The 19,312-nt window shown below is 42.5% G+C and overlaps 1 protein-coding gene across 2 annotated transcripts in view; it reads right to left on the reverse strand.

Moving 5' to 3' along the window:
- Positions 1-19,312, reverse strand: part of hacd2 (3-hydroxyacyl-CoA dehydratase 2) — a 78,708-nt gene that overhangs the window by 57,398 nt on the left and 1,998 nt on the right. The window lies entirely within an intron of this gene.

The following is a 19,312-nucleotide window of genomic DNA, read 5'->3' on the forward strand; positions in this document are numbered from 1 at the left end:
TTGCTGGCAGTGCATTCCACGCATCCACCACTCTGTGAAAAACTTACCTCTGGCATCCTCCTTGTACCTACTTCCAAGCACCTTAAAACTATGCTCCCTCATATTAGCCATTTCAGCCCTGAGGAAAAGGCCTCTGGCTATCCACACGATCAATGCCTCTATCAGGTCACCTCTCATCCTCCATTGCTCCAAGGAGAAAAGCCCAAGCTCACTCAACCTATTCTCATAAGGCATGCTCCCCAATCCAGGCAACATCCTTGTAAATCTCCTAGACAAGCTTATTTTGCATTCATTGATTCATTATCTAGGTTCATGTTGGATTAGAATCCAACTTTTCTTGTAGTTCAACTTTCTTTATGCTAGTTTATAATCACATTTCCTTGCAAATGTTCAGTGGATTTTCAGTAATTTATAGTATAGCTGGTTCTGTATTTTCTGCTAGTTTTTTTGTCTGCAGTTTGTGTCACACCATACAATGTCTTATAGGCTGTTCTCATCAAAGGAATTTCCTCATCTGTCCAGCTTGCCTAGTTTTCAGTATATAGAGGACCACGACTTCTTTGTTCTTTCTTCTTTTCTTTGTCTTCTTTCTTTCAGTAGAGTGAGTTGGTTACTGTTATGTCTTTGTATGACCACCTAATAAAATGGCTGGAACCACAAGATTTACACCTTATTCTTGACTTCCAAAGAGCTTTCAGGACTATATCATCTGCAGATCCAACAGTAGTGACTGCGAAGCGCATTTTCATTCCTGTGGTGGATATAAAGCCTAATTATTGGTTGACCTGTATGCAATTCATGGTGAAGAAACAATAATAGGTGCAGGTGGGGAAAGAGTAACATTTTGAGATTACAGACTGACTTTCCTTGTGATAAACAGAAGCAAACATAAAAGTATCAGTACTATCAAACCGGAGAGGCATACACACAGAGGTCCGGTAATGGATGTAAACTCACAAAGTGGGCTCTGATTTCCACTCTTACCCCCAAATTCAATTTATGTAACCACTTTAAAACAATAAAACACCATAAAATATAGTAGCAGAATTAGGCCATTCATCCACTGAATCTGCTCCATCATTCCACCATGTCTAATTTATTTCTTGGCCCGAAATGTCGACTGTGCTTCTTCCTATGGATGCTGTCTGGCCTGCTGCGTTCCACCAGCATTTTGTGTGTGTTGCCTGAACTTCCAGCATCTGCAGATTTCCTCCTGTTTCCATTCTCCTACCTTCTTCCCTGTAACCTTTTACACCCTTACTAATCAAAAACTGATCAAGCTCTGCTTTAAATATACCCAATGACTTGGCTCCACAGCTGACTGTGGCAATTTATTTCACAAATTCCTTATCTCTGTTTTAAAGGGATGTCCTTGCATTCTGAGGCTGTGCGTTCAGGTCCTAGACTCTCCCTAATATAAGAGGCACCTTCTCCATGTCCACTCTATCTAGGCCATTCAATAGGTTTCAATGAGATTCCCCTGTCATTTTCTAAATTCCAATGAGTACAGGCCCAATGCCATCAAGCACGCTACATACGTTAACCCTCTCGGTATATATTATCAAACAAAATTATGCACTAAGTCACACAAAGAACCCAAGGATGGATCATAAAAAGCTGAATCAAAAGCAGTTTGACACTCCTTAGAACAGAGAGAACAGGGGTTTTAGAGAGAGAGAGATTCCACAGCTTAGGGCCTGGCCTGGCAATGGAGAAGCTATTAATATTGATCCAGACTTTGGAACACTGCAGTATGATAGAGGGAGAGGCTGAGGCCATGAAAGGATAAGAAAACATGGACAAGAACTTTAAAATTGAGTTTTGGACTAGACCTCCATTTTTGTAATCAAAGTCATCTGATACCCTTTAAATCAAAAAGATGCTTTGACCATAAGATATAGGAGCAGAAGTAGGCCATCTGGCCCATCAAGTCCGCTCCGCCATTCAATCATGGGGTGATCCAATTCTTCTAGTCATCTCCACTCCCCCGTCTTCTCCCCATACCCTTTGATGCCCTGGCTAATCAAGTACCTATCTATCTCTGCCTTAAATGCACCCAGTAACTTGGCCTCGACAGCTGCTCGTGGCAACAAATTCCATAGATTTACCACCCTCTGACTAAAGTAATTTCTCTGCATCTCTATTCTAAATGGACATCCTTCAGTTCTGAGGTCATGCCCTCTTGTCCTAGACTCCCCTACCATAGGAAATAACTTTGCCATATCTAATTTGTTCAGGCCTTTTAACATTCGGAATGTTTCAATGAGATTCCCCCTCATTCTCCTGAACTCCAGAGAATACAGTCCAAGAGCTGCCAGGCATTCCTCATACAGTAACCCTTTCATTCCTGGAATCATTCTTGTGAATCTTCTCTGAACCCTCTCCAATGTTAGTATAAAAGGAAAGGTACACCGCATCCGAAGTTTCTCCGGTTAGCGGACAATTTCCCTCCACGCCTCTCTGACGTAGTGGGGAACCGCGTACGAGGCAAGTTACAGTAGTGGTTTGCCATTGCCTTCTGCCGGGTGAGTTTCCAAAGAGATCACCAGCTCGTAACCCAGCACGGATGGAAAGCGTGCAGGGGAGCCAGCTGGAACTGGGTTCAAACTCGGGACCTTTCGTCCCGAAGTCCGATGCTGATGCCACTATGCCACCAGCCGGGTCAAAATGTCAGTATACCCGCCCAAAACTGCACGCAATACTCCAAGTGTGGTCTCACAAATGACTTATAGAGCCTCAACAGCACATCCCTGCTCTTATATTGTATACCTCTAGAAATGAATGCCTACATTGCATTCACCTTCTTCACCACTGACTCAACCTGGAGGTTAGCCTTCAGGGTATCCTGCACAAGGACTCCCAAGTCCCTTTGCATCTCTGCATTTTGAATTCTTTCCTCATCTGAATAACAATCTGCCCATTTATTTCTTCAACCAAAGTGCATGACCATACACTTTCCAACATGTATTTCATTTGCCGCATCTTTGCCCATTCCCGTAAACTCTCTGCAGTCTCTCTGTTTCCTCAACACTACCTGCTCCCCCACCTATCTTTATATCATCGGCAAATTTAGCCACAAATCCATTAATCCCATAGTCCAAACCACTGACATACATCATAAAAAGCAGCGGTCCCAACAACGACCCCTGTGGAAGTCCACTGGTAACCCGCAGCCAGCCAGAATAGGATCCCTTTATTCCCATTCTCTGTTTTCTGTCAATCAGCCAATGCTCCACCCACACTAGTAACTTCCCTGTAATTCCATGGGCTTTTATCTTGCTAGGCAGCCTCATGTGCGGCACCTAGTCAAAGGCCTTCTGAAAATCCAAGTACAGCACACCTGCTGCATCTCTTTGTCTACCCTGCTTGTAATTTCCTCAAAAAATTGCAGTAGGTTAGTCAGGCAGTATTTTCCTTTCAGGAAACCATGCAGGCTTTGGCCTATCTTGTCATGTGCCTCCAGGTACTCTGTAATCTCATCCCTAACAATCGATTCCTACAACTTCCCAACCACTGACGTCAGGCTAACAGGTCTATACTTTCCTTTCTGCTGCCTCCCACCCTTCTTAAATAGCGGAGTAATATTTGCACTTTTCCAGTCATTTGGTACAATCTATCAGTTCTTGAAAGATCATTGTTAATGCCTCCGCAATCTCTCCAGCTACTTCCTTCAGGACCCGAGGGTGCATTCCATCAGGTTCAGAACTTTTATCCACCCTCAGACCATTAAGCTTCCTGAGCATCTTCTCAGCCACTGCACATACTTCACTTCCCTGACACTCTTGAATGTCCGGTATACTGCAGATGTCTTCCACTGTGAAGACTGATGCAAAATACGCATTCAGTTCCACTGCCATCTCTGCGTCTCTCATTACAATATCTCCAGGGTCATTTTCTATTGGTCCTATATCTACCCTTAACTATCTTTTACCCTTTATATACTTAAAAAAACTTTTAGTATCTTCTTTGATATTAGTCGCCAGCTTCCTTTCATAATTCATCTTTTCCTTCCTAATGACCTCCTTAGTTTCCTTCTACAAGTTTTTAAAAGCTTCCCAATTCTCTATCTTCCCACTAGCTTTGGCTTCCTTGTATGCCCTCTCTTTTGCTTTTTACTTTGACTCTGACTTCACTTGCCAGCCACAGTACTGTCCTTCTTCCATTCGAAAATTTCTTCTTATTTGGAATATATAAGTTTGTTGTTTGTGGTCAGGTACATCTCTTAATAACCCAAGATTTGTATTGTTTATCATTCCAAGTCACTGAATCCTTTACATTTTACCAGGCTCTTAGATCATCTACCCTTAGCAGAATGCCGGATATTGCCACTAAGCTAGCTGTTAATGCCTAAATCCTTCCTTCCCACATAGCCCTCTGTTTTTCTATCATCCATGTAGTCTCTGAAATGTTGCTAATGTATCTATCTGCCTATACCACCTACCCTGGTAACGCATTCCACTCATCCAGCACACCCTGTGTAAAAAAACCTATCTGATGTCACCCTATACTTTCCTCCAATCACCTCCAAGTTCAAGTTTATTGTCATTCAACCATATACACATACATCACCAAACAAAACAGCATTCTTGTAGACCAAGGTGCACAACACAGTGCATATAACGCACACACAACACATAAGGTGACATTAACCACAAATAAATGAACAAATAATAAAATATATTCCAGAAGATTGATGCAACACACACAAAATGCTGGAGGAACGCAGCTGGCCAGGCAGCATCTATGGAAAACAGTACTGCTGAGACCCTTCAACAGGATTGGAGAAAGATGAGGAATAGAGATAGAACCACAGAAAAGGGTGGGGGGAGGGGATGGAGAAACACAAAGCAATAGGTGAAACCGGGAGGGGGAGGGGTGAAGTTGATTGGTGAAAGAGATACAGGGCTGGAGAAGGGGGAGTCTGATAGGAGAGGACAGAAGGCCATGGAAGAAATAAAAGGGGGAGGAGCACCAGAGGGAGGCAATGGGCAGGTGAGAAGATAAGGTGAGAGATGGAAAAGGGGATGGGGAATGGTGAAGGTGGTGGGGGACGGTGGAGGACATTACCGGGAGCTCGAAAAATCGATGTTCACGCCACCAGGTTGGAGGCTACCTAGAAGGAATATAAGGTGTTGCTCCTCCAACCTGAGTGTGGCCTTATCGCAACAGTAGAGGAGGCCATGGATTGTCATTTCAGAACAGGAAGTGGAATTAAAATGGGGGCCACTGGGAGATTCTGCTTTTTCTGGCGGATGGAGTGCAGATGCTTGGCGAAGCAGTCTCCCAATCTATGTTGGATCTCACCGGTAGTCATAGTCATACTTTATTGATCCCGGGGGAAATTGGTTTTCGTTACAGTTGCACCATAAATAATAAATAGTAATAGAACCATAAATAGTTAAATAATAATATGTAAATTATGCCAGTAAATTATGAAATAAGTCCAGGACCAGCCTATTGGCTCAGGGTGTCTGACCCTCCAAGGGAGGAGTTGTAGTTCGATGGCCACAGGCAGGAATGACTTCCTATGACGCTCTGTGCTGCATCTCGGTGGAATGAGTCTCTGGCTGAATGTACTCCTGTGCCCACCCAGTACATTATGTAGTGGATGGGAGACATTGACCAAGATGGCATGCAACTTGGACAGCATCCTCTTTTCAGACACCACTGTGAGAGAGTCCAGTTCCATCCCCACAACATCACTGGCCTTACGAATGAGTTTGTTGATCCTGTTGGTGTCTGCTACCCTCCGCCTGCTGCCCCAGCACACAACAGCAAACATGATCGCACTGGCCACCACAGACTCGTAGAACATCCTCAGCATCGTCCGGCAGATGTTAAAGGACCTCAGTCTCCTCAGGAAATAGAGACAGCTCTGACCCTTCTTGTAGACAGCCTCAGTGTTCTCTGACCAGTCCAGTTTATTGTCAATTCATATCCCCAGGTATTTGTAATCCTCCACCATGTCCACACTGATGCCCTGGATGGAAACAGGGGTCACCAGTACCTTAGCTCTCTTCAGGTCTACCACCAGCTCCTTAGTCTTTTTCACATTAAGCTGCAGATAATTCTACTCACACCATGTGACAAAGTTTCCTACCGTAGCCCTGTACTCAAGTTTCATCTCCCTTGCTGATGCATCCAACTATGGTAGAGTCATCCGAAAACTTCTGAAGATGACAAGACTCTGTGCAGTAGTTTAAGTCCGAGGTGTAAATGGTGAAGAGAAGGGGAGACAAGACAGGAGGCCACACCGGGAGCACCGGACACAGTATATGACCCCAAAAGACCCACAGGTGAGGCGAAGCCTCACTTTGAAGGACTGTTTGGGGCCCTGAATAGTAGTGATGGAGGTGGTGTAGGGGCAGATATAGCATTTGTCCTACTTGCAAGAATAAATGGCAGGAGGGAGATCAATGGGGAGGGACGAATGGACAAGGGAGATGCATAGGGAGCGATCCCTGTAGAATGTAGAAATTGGGAGAAAGATGTGCTTGGTGGTGGGATGTGCTCGTTGAAGATGGCGGAAGTTGCAGAGAATAATGTGCTGGATGCAGAGGTTGGATATCGATGTTTAGCATAAGCTGTATTTACAACACTAGTTAAAAAGTAAACAGTATAATGCCACTAGCACTTCATACGTGATGAAATCTGGGTAGTGGCAGGGAGTTCAGTAATCTCTGGGCCTGGCGGGGAAGAAGCTGTTTCTCATCGTAACAGTCTTTGGCTTACTGCTACGGTGCCTCCTGCCTGATGTAGAGGGGTCAAAGAGATTGTAGGACAGATGGGAGGAATCCTAAGGGCCTGCATATATAGCACTCTTGATAAATTTCTCAGAAGGGTGGAAGAGAAACCCAAATGATCCTTGCGGCAGTCCTCACAATCTTTTGGAGGGTCTTATAACCAGATGCTTTCCAATTCCCTTATCAGAAAGTGATGTTGCTGGTCAGAAACCTCTCAATGCACAGTAAAAGGTAAGGCACTGAAGAGTGTTATTAAATTGCATGGTGAATGCGATAGGTTAGAGGGATCTGGGAATACAGATCCACAATTCCTTGAAAGTGGCATCACAGTTATATAGAGTTGTAAAGAGAACTTTGGAACATTAATACAAGGGGTCATCAAGGTGATTGGAGGGAAGTACAGGAAGCCTGTGCGAAGTTTTCTTTTACCCTGTGCATGGAACACCCTGCTAGGAGTGCTGGTAGAAACACCACGAGAGGTATTTAAAAAACTCTTAGAAATGTACATGGATGATAGAATAATAAGAGGGCTTGGTGGGCAGGAAGGTTAGATTAATCTTACAATAGGTGCAAAGATTGGCACAACATTGTAGTATTCTATGCTTTATGAAAGTGACCACCAGCTTTTCCAGTCTCTGATCCGCGCCAACATAGCCTGCACACAACTTACTAACCCTAAACCATACATCTTCGGAATGTGAGAAGAAACTGAAGCACCTGGAGGAAACCCACTTGGTCACAGGAAGAACTTACAAACACCTTACAGACAGCAGTGGGAATGTTTGACTGCCTCATTTGCCAAGGAGTTGCGAATGGAACTGAGAATGGTACAATTCTAGAGTCATAGAAAAGTACAGTACAGAAACAGACCCTTAGGCCCATCTAGTCCATGACGAGTCATTTAAAATGCCTAATCCAATCGATCTGCACCGGGACCACAGCTTTCCATACCCTATCATCCATGAACCTATCCTAACTTCTCTTAAACATTGAAATTGAGCTCGCATGCACCATCTGTGCTGGCAGCTCATTCCACACTCTCATGGCCCTCTCTGAATGAGGAAGAGTCCCCTCATGTTCCCCTTAGACTTTTCATCTTTTACCCTTAACCATGGCGTCTAGTTGTAGTCCCACCCAACCTCAGTGGGAAAAGCCTGCTTGAATTTACCTTTTCTATACCCCTCATAAATTTGTACACCTCTATCAAATCTCCTCTCATCCTTCTACATTCCAAGGAATAAAGTCCTAACCTATTCAATCTTTCCATATAACTCCAGACTCAGTAACATCCTTGTAAATTTTCTCTGTACTCTTTCAGCCTTATTTACATCTTTCCTGTAGGTAGGTGACAACAACAGCACACAATACTCCAAATTAGGCTTCACCAACTTCAACATCTCATCTCCTGCACTCAATACTTTGATTTATGAAGGCCAATGTGCCAAAAGCTATCTTCATGACCCATGAATTAAGGACCTGCATTCCCAGATCCTTTTTTTCCACTATGCAAGACCTACTCTGTTTGATCCTACCGAAGTGCAACAACTCGCACTTGTCTGCATTAAATTCCATCTGCTATTTTTCTGCCCATTTTTCCAGCTCGTCCGGATCCCTCTGTAAGCTCTGATAGTCTTCCTTACTGTCTACTACATCCCCAATCTTCACGTCATATGCAAACTTGGTGATCCAGTTAACCACATGTCACCCACATCTTTGCTATAGATGACAAACAACAACGGACTCAGCACCGACCCCTGCGGCACTCCAATAGTCATAGGACTCCAGTCAGAAGAGGCAACCATCTAGTACTACTCTCTGGCTTCTCCCACAAAGCCAATGTCCAATCCAATTTACCACCTTATCTTGAATGCCGAGCAACTGAACCTTCTTGAACAACCTCCCATTTGGGACCTTGTCAAATGTCTTGCTGAAGTCCATATACTGTCGTGTCTGCATCAATCTTCCTGGTAACTTTCTCAAAAAACTCTATAAGTTTGGTTAGCTATCACACACAAAGCCATGCTGACTATCCTTAACCAGTCCATGTGTATCCAAATACTCATATCTGGTCCCTTGAATACCTTTCAGTAATTTTCCCCACTACTGATGGCAGGCTAACTGGCCTATAATTTTCTGATTTATGTTTAGAGTCTTTGTTAAACAGTGGAACAACATTGGCTATCCTCCAATCCTCCAGTACCTCACCAGTCACCAAGGATGATTTAAATATCCCTACTAGGGCAATTTCTGCACTTGCTTCCTGCAGGGCTGGACGGAGCACCTTGACAGGCCCTGAGGGCTTATCCACCCTAATTTGCCTCAAGACAGCAAACACTTCCTCCTCTGTAATCGGTATAGGGTCCATGAAATGGATGCCATTTTGCCTTACTTCTATTGATCCTGTGTATGTCTCCTGAGTAAATACAGATGCAAACAAATGCATTTAAGATCTCCCCCATCTGTTTGGCTCCACACATGAATTACCATTCTGATGTTCCAAAGGACCAATTTTGTCCCTTGCAATGCTTGTGTTCTTAACATATCCGTAGAATCCTTCATCACCTTGTCTGCTAAGACAACCTCATGCCTTCTTTTAGCCCTCCTGATTTATTTCTTAAGTGTTCTGTTGCCTTCCTTATACTCCATAAGCACCTCATTTATTCCTAAACCTTTTTCTACACCTTTTTTATTTTGACAGGCACATACAAGCTTTGTACTCCCAAAATTTCACTTTTGAAGGACTCCCACTTAGCAAATACACCTTAGAAAACAGCCTGTCCCAATCCACACTTACCAGATCATTTCTAATACCATCAAAATTGGCCTTTCTCCAATCTAGAATCCAAACCCGAGGACCAGACCTATCCATTTCCATATTTACTTTGAAACTAATGGCATTGTGATCACTAGATTCACTAGTGTTCCCTTTCGCAAACTTCTGTCACCTGCCCTGTCTCATTCTCTAATAGCAGATCCAGTATTGCACACTCTGTCAACGGGAGTTCTATGTAATGATTTCCTGAACACATATGACAAATTCCATCCCATCTAGTCCTTTGATAGCATGGGAGTCCCAGTCAATATGTGGAAAGTTAAAATCACCTACTACAACAACTTTATATTTCTTGCAGCAGTCTGCGATCTCTCTCCAAATTTGTTCCTCTAAATCCGTTGGACAGTTGGGTGGTCTGTAATATAGCCCCATTAACGTGGTCATACCTCTCTTATTTCTCAGTTCCACCCATAACGCCTCACTAGATGAGTTCTCCAGTCTGTCCTGACCGAGCACGGCCATGGTATTTTCCTTGACTAGTAACACCACCTGTCCTCTTTTATTCCACTCTGTCACGTCCAAAACAATGGAACCCCAGAATATTGAGCTTCCAGTCCTGCCCCTCCTGCAACCAAGTATCACTAATGGCTACAATATCATAATTCCATGTGTTGATCCATGCCCTGAGCTCATCTGCCTTTCCCATGATATTTCTTGCACTGACATATACGCAGCTCAAGACATTAGTTCTACCATGCTCAACCTTTTGACTCCTTACTTTGTGAGGTCTTAACAATATGTATCCACTATCTGTTTTGGCACTCTGGATCACACCCCCTCCAGCTCTAGTTTAACACCCCCCCCTCCCCCACCGTACAACACTAGCAAACCTTTCTGCTAGGGTATTAGTCCCCTTCTATGTCTCTTCTATACAGTTCCCACCTTCCCTGAACTCACTTTGCAGAACCTCATCACTATTCCTACGTATGTCATTGGTACCTACATGGACCACGTCCTCTGGCTGTTCATCCTCCACTTAGAAATGCTGAGGACTGAATCTGGGCCATCCAGGCATCTTGTTCTCGTCGACAGAAACTCCTTTCTGTTCCCCTAACTAACAAATCCCCCGTCTCCACACCTCGCCTCTTCTCCCTCTTCCCTTCTGAGTTACAGAGCCAGACTCAGTGCCAGAGACCTGACCACTGTAACTTTCCTCTGCTAGGTCAACACCCCCCCCCCCCCCGCCGCCAACAGTACCCAAAGTGAGCATTCTTGCATCTGACCATACAATTGAAGGAAAATCTCTGATAAAACAGATGAAAAAGGTTGGGCCTCCAACAATCACAGTCATCTTCTTTTGTGCGAATTTTAACTCCAAATAGCAATATATTTTTCCATGATGGTCATTCAATACAATGATATACCGTAAATTCCGGTGTATAAGCCGAGAATTTGGCCCTAAATTTTGATCCTAGAATTAGGAGGTCGGCTTATACAGAGGGTGCCAACTTTGGAAAAATGAATACATGGAAGACAGGTCGTATTTACTGGCTGTTTTTGAGTCAAATTCGTTCCACTGTCGACGCATGAATTCTTTGAATGGTTTGTTTAAACTCACATCTAGTGGCTGGAGCACGGACATCAAACCACTGGGGATGACTGCAATGTCCGTATTTTCAGCTTTCAATGCTGCTTTTGTCTCACCTGACAAGTGCGCTTTGAACATGTCCCAGACAAGTAGCAACTTTTCCTTCCCAAAACCTTTGGGACGTCGACGCCACACCTCTTTAACCCACTTCAAGTAACCCACTTCGTCCATCCAGCAGCATTTTTGGATGTAAACAACACCCTATGGGAATTTTCTGAGCAATCTTTGTTTTTTGTCTCAACACAAGATCATGTCTATTCATAAATTGGGTGCACCACTTCGCGTAGCTTTGAAATTTTCACTGACCTCATGATGTTTTTCATCCCATTTCAACACCTGAACTCAAATCATTTCTCTGGTAACAATGTATCCAGACGATCGCTGGTGATTCACCCACTCTAAAACTTTTTCTTCCAATTCTGGCCACTGGCATGTTTTCGTCTTTGGCATTTCCCTCAGCGGGTCCTCTGCCTTTCTCCACTCTCTCACTTGTTTCTCATTTACATTAAACTTCTTAGCAGCTGCAGAAATATTCGTTCCTTTAGCAAAATCAACAACTTTCAGCTTGAAGCCAGCGTCATATCGCATTCATTTTAATCTTTTGTACATGGTGGTCGCAAACTCAATACTGAGTACACGTACTGATCCCGCCACCCTGTGTTATGTTTTAACGAGATTACGATGGGCTCTAAATGGTTTCACGGGGGTTACATTTCAGAGGATTCTTTACCATTGGGAACCTAATCCAAAACTTCCCTCCCCGATTTATTTATTAAGAATTTGCTTATAATCTCGGTGGAATGAGTCTCTGGCTGAACGTACTCCTGTGCCCAACCAGTACATTATGTAGTGGTTGGGAGACATTGTCCAAGATGGCATGCAACTTGGACAGCATCCTCTTTTCAGACACCACCATGAGAGAGTCCAGTTCCATCCCCACAACATCACTGGCCTTACGAATGAGTTTGTTGATTCTGTTGGTGTCTGCTACCCTCAGCCTGCTGCCCCAGCACACAACAGCAAACATGATAGCACTGGCCACCACAGACTCGTAGAACATCCTCAGCATCGTCCGGCAGATGTTAAAGGACCTCAGTCTCCTCAGGAAATAGAGATGGCTCTGACCCTTCTTGTAGACAGCCTCAGTGTTCTTTGACCAGTTCAAAGAACAATTATTCTGACCTTTAGAACTCATAACTTTGGTCTGTATTTGAACTAATGTTGTGATGAAGTATGGTGACAAGTGGTTCTGGCTAAACCAGAGTTGAACTTTGCTGAAGAGGTTACTGGCAAGGGCTACTTTATTACACCAAAAATGACACTTACCATCAATTGGCTGATGATTAAGAGTAGACCGACTGGGTGGTTATCAGCTGAACTGCAATTGTAATTTTCCATCTTGTCAGTTAACTACCAGTATTTTTGGTTTCTCAACCTATGATACCCAATGGCATAAACATAAATATAGATTATATTTCTACAATAACTGTCACAAACTTGAAGTGTTGTACAGCCAATGAATTATTTTTGAAGATTTGCAATGTAGGAAAAGCAGCAGCCAGAGTATGCACAAGAGTACCTTACAGCAGCTGGTGCTTATTGATAAGATAACTTGTTTTTAGTGATGGTGATGAAAGGGTGAATATTGGGCTAAGTCTGGGGATGACACCACCAAGGCACTGAAGACAGGTACAGGGAGGTTATCCTAGAATGGAGCATGAAATAATTAGGTCATGGCCAGAATATGAATGTCGGCCATTATACTGCAGGGAAAGAGTGACTGGACAGGAAAAGGGAGAATTAAGTGAGTTGTATAAAATTAAGAGAGACCTGTCGAAAACAGTAAAGCCTATTTCCCTAAAAAAAGGACAAGGACCATGGTGGACAGTAATTAACAGTGAGATCACCAGGCAGATGAAGAAAGTATGTTGAGCTGAGGACAGATCCTATGAGATGTTGATACCGAAGAATTTGAAGTTGCTCACCCTTTCCACCACTGACCCCTCAATGACAGCCATCATGTATTCTCCAGACTTCCTCTTCCTGAAGTCCACAGTCAGTTCCTTGGTCTTGCTAATGTTGAATATAAGAATGCATTCAGAGGACGCAAGCTCTTCATTGATCTCCCTCTGGGCTGTATAACTTCTGGATAAGTTAGGATAGATACATCAATATCAGTATCTAAATTTGGTAGCTGTGGCTTGGCACAGCTCAAACACTATCTGTAACTTCGCCGATGTCACAAATATTGTTGGCAGAATCTCAGATGTCAACAAGGAGCATAAAGAAGTGAGGTAGATTAGCTGAGTGGTGCCACAATAACCTTACACTCAACGTCAGCAAGACCAAGGAATGGATTGTGGACTCAAGAAGGGAAAGTCTAAGGAACTACACCAGTCCTCATTGAGGGATCAGCTGTGGGAAGGGTGAAAAGCTTCAAGTTCCTGAGCATCAACATCTCAGAGGATCAATCCTGGACTCAACACATTGATGACCGCACCATTGAGGACATCTTCAAAAGACACTCCCTCTAGAAGGTGGCATCCATCATTAAAGACCCTCACTATCCACGACATGCCCTCTTCTAATTGTTATCATCAAGTAGGAAGACAAGGAATCTGAAGATCCACATTCAATGTTTTAGAAACAGCTTCTTCTCCACCATCTGATTTCTGAATGGTCCATGAACTCATGGACACTACCTTGGTATTCCTCTTTTGCACTTTTTTTCATTATAACTTAAAGTAATTTTTAATGTCTTGCATCGTACATCTGCCACAAAACAACAAATTTCATGACAAATGTCAGTGACAATGAATCCAATTCAAAACTGTAGTGGAGGCAGGTTTCACTGTGGCCTTCAAAAGGGAATTCAAGAAATATGTGGTGAAAAAAATTGTAAGGGTACAAAGAAAGGGCCATGCAGTGGCAGAGCCAGCTTAGACATGATGGGCCAAATAGCTTTCTACTGTGCTGCAAATATTCCAAGATCCTATGACCAGATAATGCTTGTAGTACAATCATAGAGACATGCCCAAGATTTTAAACCATAGCTTAATTATAAAGCCTATTAGAGACAAGTAGCCAGAGTTGAGGGAAGGGTGTAGATTGTGAATGCCTGGAAGTTTCCAAATCTAAATGAAAACAAAAGAGAACAGAATGGCTCTTTTTTTAATGTAGGTCTGACATTCAGCAATGCATCAGAGGTAGACAATAGAGATACAGGGACAAGAGCTATCCCCTGACATATTTCTAAATAGAAATACAGAAGGACAAAGTAGATCAGGTCAGTGATAATAGAATAAATGCAGAGTCTAATTGCGTCTGAATCCCTGTCCTGTTTAATAAAAATTAAATCTATCTACCCTCACAGAACACAGATTTTTCCTCTGTCAAAATTCATAGCATAAAACTAGGCAAAATGATCCAAGATCTAATTCACTACTCAAGCAGAAATATAGTTTCCAAAAAAGCATGAAAATGCACAGATTTGAGCCACAAAAATTTATGTACTGAAAGACCGAATTGACAAGAAAAAAATCCCAATTGCACCATAAGGTCATTTAGGTAACTTAGAAGGAAATATGGCAGTTAACATCTGTACATCCAGTTCTCACTTTTGGCAAATAATAATTACGGATAAACAATGGAGAGTATCCTAATTGGTTGCATCACAGACTGGGTAATACCAACATCCAGGAACGGAAAAGGCTACAGAAAGTGGTGGATACAGCCCAGTACATCACAGCCAAAGCTCTCCCCACCAGTGAGTACATTTACATGAAGCAAGTAAGCAACACTCATCACCAAGGACCCCACCATCCTGGCAACACCCTCTTCTCACGATTATCATTGAATAGGAAAAGCCTTAAGGCTGATTTATACTTGTGTGTCAAATGTACACCGTAGGTACGGCGTAGCCGCAAACCCTACGCCGTATTTATGCTGAACCCTATGCCGTAGCCTAACGCACACCTCTCCCAATATGTAACTACGCGTCACAGACAGCAACAACTGTGATTGGGCTGCTTGGTAGCATCGCATTTCCTCCTATGCTACAATAGCTTGCCATTGGGCGACTGATGGGCAGGGAAGGAACTCTGGCTGCAATGCTTTCCATAAAGCTTTACAGACCTCCGAAATTATGGAGGACCCTGCGCTTGACATCAGTTTGTAGCTAGCTGCTGTTGACTTCCACCTGAAGCTAAAACTCGAATGGTGATTGCCAGTCTCTGAGTACAGGTGTTCCCTGCTTTCCGAACGTTCTCTTTACGACATTTCACTTTTACGAAAGACCTACATTATACCTATTTTCGTTAACCGAAAGATTTTCGATTTACCACGAAAGACTACCATGACCATGAAGCCTTGCGTGGGCAGGTGTGTGCGCATGCGTGACGTGCACATGCATGTACGTGCCGATTTTTTTTTGACAAATTGATTTTGGCTCAAACTTCCTGATTCTGTTAAGTGAAACTACACTGTGCATACACCCTCTTTCAGTTTCAGTCGCCATTGTTTGAAGTTTGAGTTTCTTCGTGTTGAGTTTCAACATGAAGAAACTCAACACAGTGGCATAGAAACCCCACCGCCAACTAGCGTTTTGGCGGTGAATTGCAGAGCGACACAGACACACCAACACACAAGTATAAATGCTCACAAGTAAGCTACTATGCACAAGTATAAATCAGCCTTTAGATCCCATACCACCAGGTTCAGCAACTATAATTACTATAAATCAGCTCCTGAACCAATTCATTCACAACTACTCTGAACTGATTCTATGATTACACACTCAAGGACTCTTTACAACTCATGTTCTCAGCAATATTTTTATTTGTACAGTTCATCTTCTTTTGCAATGATTCTTTGTCAGCCTTTGCTTATGTATATTTTTTGTAAAATTCTATTGTGTTTCTTTATTCCTTAACATAATTTACAAGAAATGCATCTCAAGGTAGCATTCCGTAAAACATACGTATTTTGATTAATAAATTTACTTTGAACTTTTACTTCCGAATTTCTTTCCAGGACAATTAGGTCCCGGTTAAACATTGGCCAGGACAACAGGCAGAACCCCTCCTTCAAAATGGTGTTATGGGAACTTTTGTGCCCACATAAATTAGCAGTGGGAGGCCAAGCTTAATAATGGTACCTCCAAAAACATACCGCTAGCACAGTACAACACTGAAGTATCAGAGGCTTTGAGTTCAGATTCCTGTGGTAGGGAACTTTTATCCTGACTTACCAAGACAAGACAGCTGGTGAGTGAACCACAGTTATCACTCAAACCCTCCCCCTTTTTAATTACAGAAAGGGTTAAAAAAATATATTTTCCTCTTGATTATCCTTTGCCGCCTCCTCCATAATTCCAGTTAGAAATGCAGTGCACTTTGAGATACCGGCTGTGGTGGATCTGTAACACCCAGGCTTTTAACACCTGGAACCTGGGGGTTCAAAGTACACTGGCTTCCTTCAGATAGGAGTTTAATATATAGCCCAGTTTATTCTTTCAAGTGAATGCAAAAGATCCTATCGCTAAATTAATAAAAGCAAGGGTCAAAGTCAATATTTATTTCTCAATCAGCACACATGAAAAAAATATCTGGTCAGTTTCACTTCAGTGTTTGTGGGTGCTGCTTATGTGTAAGCTGTCTTGCCATAGTTCCTGCAACCACGACTATACTTTAAGAACTTCAATGGTTGTGAAGCACTGTGTGATATTCTGAAAGGGACAATGAAAAATTATATAAATGTGCATCTGCTGCACCTGTGTGTATGATCAGCAAGGAAAGGACATCCAGAAGTTTGCTTGCTGGAATGATGTACAGCAGGGTATAGGTATTTGCTTAATATTGACACACGTACCAAAATACAATGAAAAGCCTGAGCAAGATCCTGAAAGGTAATGTTACGAGGAAGAAGAAATCAAGTAAGCCATGAAAAACTGCCTTGTGATTTTACTCTCGGTGGAAAGGACAACATAACTTAAGAGCTCCTCATGAGGCACTTAAATGTTCCTTGGGAAAACCAGCAACAAAGTGAAAGATGCTTAATTCACTAACTTACTATTACCTGATGTCTGTAAACGAGTTCAATATTAATAGGAAGGAGTTGCATTTTCAAAGACCCCCCCCCCACCCATGCTGGACATTCCATCTCCTCCCCTCTGCTATCAGGCAGAAGAAACAAACACCTAAAAGCATGTACTCCAAGCTCCAGGAAAACCTCTATCCCACTATAATCAGACTCCTGAGATGGGCTCTTGGCTTCACAATGTACCTCACTCTAATCTTGTACTTTGTTGTTTACCAGCACCGCATTATTTTAGTAGTTTTTACACTTTATTCTGCATTGTTATTGTTTTATCTTATTCGAGCTCAATGGACCATTTCACTGTACTGTATCTTGATAGTTGTGACAATACTGAACCAATACCACTTTTATAGCACTTTTTAATATCAAGACATGATAAAGAATACAGGTGGCCCCCATTTTCAGAACGTTCGCTTTACGACACCTCGCTGTTAGGAAAGACCTACATTAGTTACCTGTTTTCGCTAACAGGTGTTTTCACTGTTACGAAAAAAGGCAGTGCGCGCCCCAAGCAGCCAAGCTCCTCCCCTGGAGCTGCATTCTAGCCACCATTGCTTAAACACGTGCTTTATCTCGACTTATTTTGTGCATCCGTTAGCAAGTTGAGTTCTAAGGTATCAGAAAAGCCTAAAAGAGCTCGTAAGGGTGTTATACTTAGCATAAAACTAGACATAATTAAGCATTTCGATCGTGGTGAATGAAGTAAGGACACTGCCCCCGCGTTGAACTTGCCTGCATCCAACATTCGCACTATTTATATGCAGAGAGAAAGAATTTTGAAAGCTGCCCATGTTACTGTTGGTTCTGCTCGTAGCAAAGTGGTCTCTCTTAGTTGGCATCCAATAATGGATAAAATGGAAAGTCTATTGCTTGAGTGGATTGATGGGTGTACAAAGTGTACTTAAGGAGAAATCAGTCAGTCTTTTTAATAAGCTGAAACAGAAAGCACTGGACGATGGTGATGAAAGTGTTGCGAAAGTGGAATTTAAAGGTAGTCATGGGTGGTTTGATCGGTTTCTGAGGCGAGGGCAGCTTCATAGTTTAACGTTTACTGGAGAGAGTGCTTCGGCTGATACTGAAGCTGCCAAAAAATTCCCAGCAGAACTGAAGAAAATAATTACAGAAAGTGGTTATGCATATACGCAAGTGTTTAACTGTGACAAAACTGCAATTTATTGGAGTCTTCCCGATTCCGGTAAGTGAAACTACACCGTACATACATTATTTCTACTTTATATAAACTGTGTATTTTTATAAGTTATCTGGTATGATTTGGCAGCTTCATAGCTTAAAGGTTACTGGAGAGAGTGTTGTTGCCGAGAGTGCTTCCGTGAGATTTTTGCTGCGCTAGACAGTGCTGCAGAAAAGTATTTCTACTTTATATAGGCTGTGTATTTATCATGTCATTCCTGCTTTTACTATATGTTACTGTTATCTCAGGTTTTATGTGTTAGTTTGGCATGATCTTGTAGGTTATTTTTTGGGTCTGGGAACACTCAAAAATGTTTCCCATATTAATAAACGGTAATTGCTTATTCACTTTACCACATTCTGGCTTACAAACCGTTTCATAGGAACACTCTCCTTCGGATAGCAGGGGAAACCTGTATGGCATGTTCTGAATTATTAAAATGCAGGAAATAAAGTTGTAATGTAGTGTTGCTCAAAAATCTGGCCACATTTCAGTTCATACAATGGCTTTTGTCAGCAGTTTAACTTGGGACCAAGGGAAGTATAGATGATTGGATCATTATGTCAAGATCACTATTTTCTTCCCAAACTTTCCATAACGTCATGCTACCAGATACAAGGATTTTTTCCCCATCAGTTTCAAATTCCATCTCTCTAGCTTTGATTATATTTTATGTGAGTTTCCTCTAATATAAGAACCATAGAGCTCACTACTGCACAGAAACAGGCCCTTCAATCCATGTAATCCATGCCAAACTATTATTCTGCCTAGTGCCATCGACCCATACGTGCACCATAGCCCTCTATACCCCTCCATCCATGTACTTTCCTGTATTATTTTGTGGGAGCTTGCTATATTTT

Source organism: Mobula hypostoma, chromosome 6, assembly GCF_963921235.1.
Source record: "Mobula hypostoma chromosome 6, sMobHyp1.1, whole genome shotgun sequence".
NCBI lineage: Eukaryota > Metazoa > Chordata > Chondrichthyes > Myliobatiformes > Myliobatidae > Mobula > Mobula hypostoma.